This window comes from Neomonachus schauinslandi, unplaced genomic scaffold, assembly GCF_002201575.2.
Source record: "Neomonachus schauinslandi unplaced genomic scaffold, ASM220157v2 HiC_scaffold_950, whole genome shotgun sequence".
In the NCBI taxonomy this organism is placed as follows: Eukaryota; Metazoa; Chordata; class Mammalia; order Carnivora; family Phocidae; genus Neomonachus; species Neomonachus schauinslandi.
Genome location: NW_025409640.1, coordinates 5,559 through 11,222, shown reverse-complemented (window position 1 = coordinate 11,222; position 5,664 = coordinate 5,559). Strand labels below are relative to the sequence as shown.

The following is a 5,664-nucleotide window of genomic DNA, read 5'->3' as shown; positions in this document are numbered from 1 at the left end:
CGGGACTTATCCTAAGTACATGGAAGAATATGCCTTACTAAGCCCATGCTGTAAATCATTATAGATCTATATCGCTGTAGAAGGTATATAAGATTATGGAAAATAAACCTCGGGACCTTGGGCTGATTGCTCGGAGTCCCCTGTGCCTTGCAAAACTGTCATCTCTTTTCCTCAGTTCCTTCACCGCCCCAGGTCCACGACTCTCTGAGGTTGACACTGGACCAGATGGACTTCACAGATAGATTCAGAGCATTCCAACCTAAAGTCACAGAATACACATTCTTCTCGAGTGCACATGGAACTTTCTCGAGAAGACATCACATACTGGGTCACAAATCAGGTCTCAACCGGTACCAAAAGTATGGGATCATTCGCTGCAGAGTTTCAGACCACAACGCCTTGAAACTTGAACTCAATCACAAGAGGAAATTCGGAAAGAACTCAAATACATGGAATGTAAGAGCATCCTATTAAAGAATGAATGGGTCAACCAGGAAATTAAAGAAGAATTAAAAGAATTCATGGGAACAAAGGAAAATGAAAACACAACTGTTCAGAACCTTTGGGATGCAGCAAAGGCAGTCTGTGGAGGGAAGTATAGAGCAACAACAGCCTTTCTCAAGAAACAAGAAAGGTCCTAAATACACAACCTAACCTTACACCTAAAGGAGCTGGAGAAAGAACAGCAAATAAAGCCAAAACCCAGCAGGAGAAGAGAATTCATAACAATCAGAGCAGAAATCAATGAAATAGAAACCAAAACAACAGTAGAACACAGCAACGAAACTAGGAGCTGGTTCTTTGAAAGAATTAATGGGATCGATAAACCCCTGGCCAGACTTAGCAAAAAGAAAAGAGAAAGGATCCAAATAAATAAAATCATGAATAAAAGAGGAGAGATCACAACCAACACGAAGGAAATACAATTTTAAGAACATATTAGGAATGACTATATGCCAACCAACGAGGCAATCTGGAAGAAATGGATGCATTCCTAGAGAGGTAGAAACTACCAAAACTGAAACAGGAAGAAAGAGAAAACCCGAACAGACCCACAACCAGCAAGGAAATTGAAGCAGTAATCAAAAATCTCCCAACAAACAAAACTCCAGGGCCGGATGGCTTCCCTGGGGAGTTCTAACAAACACTTAAAGAGGAATTAATGCCTATTCCTCTGAAGCTGTTTCAAAAAAATAGAAATGGAAGGAAATCTTCCAAACTCTTTCTATGAGGCCGGCATTACCTTGATCCCCAAACCAGACAAAGACCCCACCAAAAAGGAGAATTACAGACCAATATCCCTGATGAACACGGATGCAAAAATTCTCATCAACATACTCGCCAATAGGAGCCAACAGTACATTAAGAGGATTATTCACCACAACCAAGTGGGACTTATTCCTGGGCTGCAAAGGTGGTTCAACATCTGCAAATCAATCAACGTGATATGCTACATTAATAAAAGAAAGGACAAGAACTGTATGATCCCCTCAATGGATGCAGAAAAAGCATTTGACAAAGTACAGCATGCTTTCTTGATTAAAACTCTTCATGGGGCGCCTGTGTGGCTCAGTCGGTTAAGCGGCTGCCTTCGGCTCAGGTCATGATCCTGGGGTCTTGGGATCGAGCCCCACGTCCGGCTCCCTGCTCAGCAGAAAGCCTGCTTCTCCCTCCCCCTATGCCTGCCGCTCTGTCTACTTGTGCTCTCTCTCTATCTCCCTGCCAAATAAATAAATAAAATCTTTAAAAAAAAACAACAAACAACTCTTCACGATGCAGGGATAGAGGGCACATACCTCAATACCATAAAAGCCATGTATGAAAAGCCCACGGCAAATATCATTCTCAATGGGGAGAAACTGCGAGCTTTTCCCCTAAGGTCAGGAACACGGCAGGGATGTCCACTCTCACCATTGTTGTCCAACATAGTACTAGAAGTCCTAGCCTCACAATCAGTCAATGAAAAGAAATAAAACGCATGGGAATTGGCAAAGAAGAAGTCAAACTCTCACTCTTCACAGGTGACATATTACTCTATGTGGAAAACCCAAAAGACTCCACCCCCAAATTGCTAGAACTCATACAGGAATTCAGCAAAGTGGCAGTATATAAAATCAATGCACAGAAATCTGTTGCATTTCTATACACTAACAATGCGACAGAAGAAAGAGAAATTAAGGAGTCGAACCCATTTACAATTGCATCAAAAACTGTAAGATACCTAGGAATCAACCTAACCAAAGAGGCAAAGGATCTGTACTCTGAAAACTATAGAACACTCACGAGAGAAATTGAGGAAGACGCAAAGAAATGGAAAAACACTCCATGTTCATGGATTGGAAGAACAAATTTGTTAAAATGTCTATGCTACCGCTACCCAGAGCAATCTGCATTCAATGCAATCTCTTTCAAAATACCATCAACTTATTTCACAGAGCTGAAACACATCATCCTAAAATTTGTACGGAGCCAGAAAAGACCCCAAATAGCCAAAGGAATGTTGAAAAAGAAAACCAAAGCTGGTGGCATCACAATTCCAGACCTCAAGCTTTATGACAAAGCTGTAATCATCAAGACAGTATGGTACTGGCACAAAAACAGACACATTGGCCAATGAAAGAGAACAGAGAACCCAGAAACGGACCCTCAACTCTATGGTCAACTAATCTTTGACAAAGCAGGAAAGAACAGCCATGGGAAAAAAAGACAGTCTCTTCAACAAATGGTGTTGGGAAAAGTGGACAGCCACACACAGAAGAATGAAACTGGACCATTTTCTTACAACATACACAAAAATGGACTCAAAATGGATGTAAGACCTAAATGTGAGACAGGAACCCATCAAAATCCTGGAGGAGAACACAGGCAGCAACTTCTGTGACCTGGGCCACAGCAACTTCTTGCTAGACACGTCTCCAAAGGCAAGGGAAACAAAGACTTCATCAAGATAAAAAGCTTTTGCACAGCAAAGGAAGCGGTCAACAAAACCAAAAGATGACTGACAGAATGGGAGAAGATATTTGCAAATGACATGTCAGATAAAGGGCTAGTATGCAAAATCTATATAGAAAGAACTTATCAAACTCAACACCCAAAGAACAAATAATCCAGTCAAGAAACGTGGAAGACGTGAACAGACATTTCTCCAAAGAAGACATTCAAATGGTCAACAGACACTTGAAAAAATGCCCAACATCACTCGGCATCAGGGAAATAAATACACATCAAAACCACAATGAGATATCAGCTCACACTTGTTGGAATGGCTAGAATGAACAAGTCAGGAAACAACAGATGTTGGCAGGGATGCAGACAACGGGGAACCCTCTTACACTGCTGGTGGGAATGCAAGCTGGTACAGCCAGTCTGGAAAACAGTATGGAGGTTCCTCAAAAAGTTGAAAATAGAGCTACCCAACGACCCAGGAATTGCACTACTAAGGATTTACCCCAAAGATACAAATGTAGTGATCCGAAGGGGCACCTGCACCCCAATGTTTATAGCAGCAATGTCCACAATAGCCAAACTGTGGAAAGAGCCCCGATGTCCCTTGACAGATGAATGGATAAAGAAGATGTGTATACACAATGGACTATTACTCAGCCAATAAAAAAATGAAATTGTGCAATGACGTGGATGGAACTAGAGGGTATTATGCCAAATATGTCAGTCAGAGAAATATAATTCTCATTTGATTTCACTCCTATGTAGAATTTAAGAAACAAAACAGAGGAGCATAGGGGAAGGGAGGGGAAAATAAAACAAGATGAAATTAGAGTGGGAGACAAATCACAAGAGACTCTTAATCATAGGAAACAAACTGAGGGTTGCTGGAGCGGAGGAGGGGAGAAGGATGGGGTAACTGGATGATGGACATTAAGGAGGGCACCTAATGTAATTAGCACTGGGTGTTATATAAGACTGATGAATCACTGAACTCTACCTTGGAAAATAATATACTTTATGTTGGTTAACTGAATTTAAATTTAAAAAATAATATTAAAAAAAAGAAAATATAAGCCAAACCAAGATAACTTTTGATATGATTAAACAGTGACACAGGTTTTTAGATATTAAAATACTTGTTGGAAGGGAAGAACACTATTAAAAGGAAATATTACCAAAGAACAAAGATATCTTGCTGAAACTCTTCAAGATGGATAATGAAAATTACAGTTGTTATTGTTAAAGGAACTATTGTTATTATTTAAGGAATCATTAAAGAGTAAGTGTAATATTTTGGCAAGTATTTGTACTTAATAAAGTAAAATTACAGTTAAATCAGTTAATTAATGGTTAAAATTATCTGAAATATTACAGTCTTACCTAGTCATCTCTTTTTCTAATTCACCATTTTTCTTCATTTCTTGATCCAAACTACATTCCAGAGATTGTTTCAACTCAATACATTTCTTTTTTTTTTTTAAGATTTTATTCATTTATTAGACAGAGAGAGAGAGAGAGAGCACAAGCAGTGGGAGTGGCAGGCAGAGGGAGAAGCAGGCTCCTCGCTGAGCAAGGAACCCGATGCGGGACTCGATCCCAGGACCCTGGGGTCATGACCTGAGCCAAAGGCAGACGCTTAACTGACTGAGCCACCCAGGCGTTCCTCAACTCAATAAATTTCTTTATCTGTCCCTTTTCTTCATCAGACTTTGAAAAAAATTTTTAAAGAAAATTATATTTAAAAATCTAGATACTCATTCTTCTCTCATAAAATATTATTTCTCATGAATTCATAAGTAATAACGTGTTTAGAAAGGCTCATAAACTACATTTTATACATTTTATAAATTTATAATTTTAAATTTATATAATGTAGTTTAAATTTTATAATTTTAAGTTTTATATAATATAGTTTTATAAACCTGATGCCAATAAATACAAATTTCAAATATAAGGACCTTTCTTAAAAACAGCTTAAACTGATTTTACATTTTCATCATTATTTTTTCTAGAATTTAAACTGCCAGAATTTACTTGTTAAATACAGAGGTTCTTACCCATATTAATACTAAGTGTTAATGAAAAATTTAAAAAAGTGGTTATATTTACATTTTAGTTTCTAAAGATGCCCTAGAAACATTTTCATCAATAGCTTAAGATACTCTGGGTTTTGTGAGATCATACCTTTTTAAGATAATCTCTGAAAATTCCTATGCAGTCCCCATGACAGTTTTGATGATCGTCTGACTTTAGAATGAGATACTCTCATTCTCTGCAAGCATTGCAAGCATCTCTGCAAGGTTTCAATTTCTTCTTTTCTATTAACTACCTTTCTCTTTAAATAAAGTTTAAGTCTTCTCGATATTACATAAAAACTTTTGCTTCACTCTTGCAGCTTTTTCTATCATCCTGCTTCTCCCCTTTCACTGGACTTGAGCATTCTTTAATGTGTCATCTCATCCACAGATTCATCTTTCCAACACTTATTTTCTTCTTTTACACTAAAATCGGAGTTTCAATCCTGGAATTCCACTAAAAAATTTTGAGGGTCATCAAGGATCTTTTTTTAAAAGTCTTTATCCTGCTTTACTTCTCAGCAACAGCTGAAAACAATGACCATACCCACCCTCTGCTCTCTAATCCCATTTTATTTCTAAATGACAGCAACCGTGGTTAGTCCCTGACCCTTGCTATTCCTTTTATCAAATCATCTCAGAG

General features: G+C 38.2%; 1 long non-coding RNA gene across 1 annotated transcript in view; it reads right to left on the bottom strand.

The window, feature by feature from the left end:
• Positions 1-4,614: 4,614 nt before the first annotated feature.
• Positions 4,615-5,664, bottom strand: part of LOC123323796 — a 3,048-nt gene continuing 1,998 nt past the window's right edge. The window contains exon 3 of the long non-coding RNA XR_006539530.1: positions 4,615-4,653. This is a non-coding gene — a long non-coding RNA (uncharacterized LOC123323796). The remainder of the gene's footprint in view (positions 4,654-5,664) is intronic.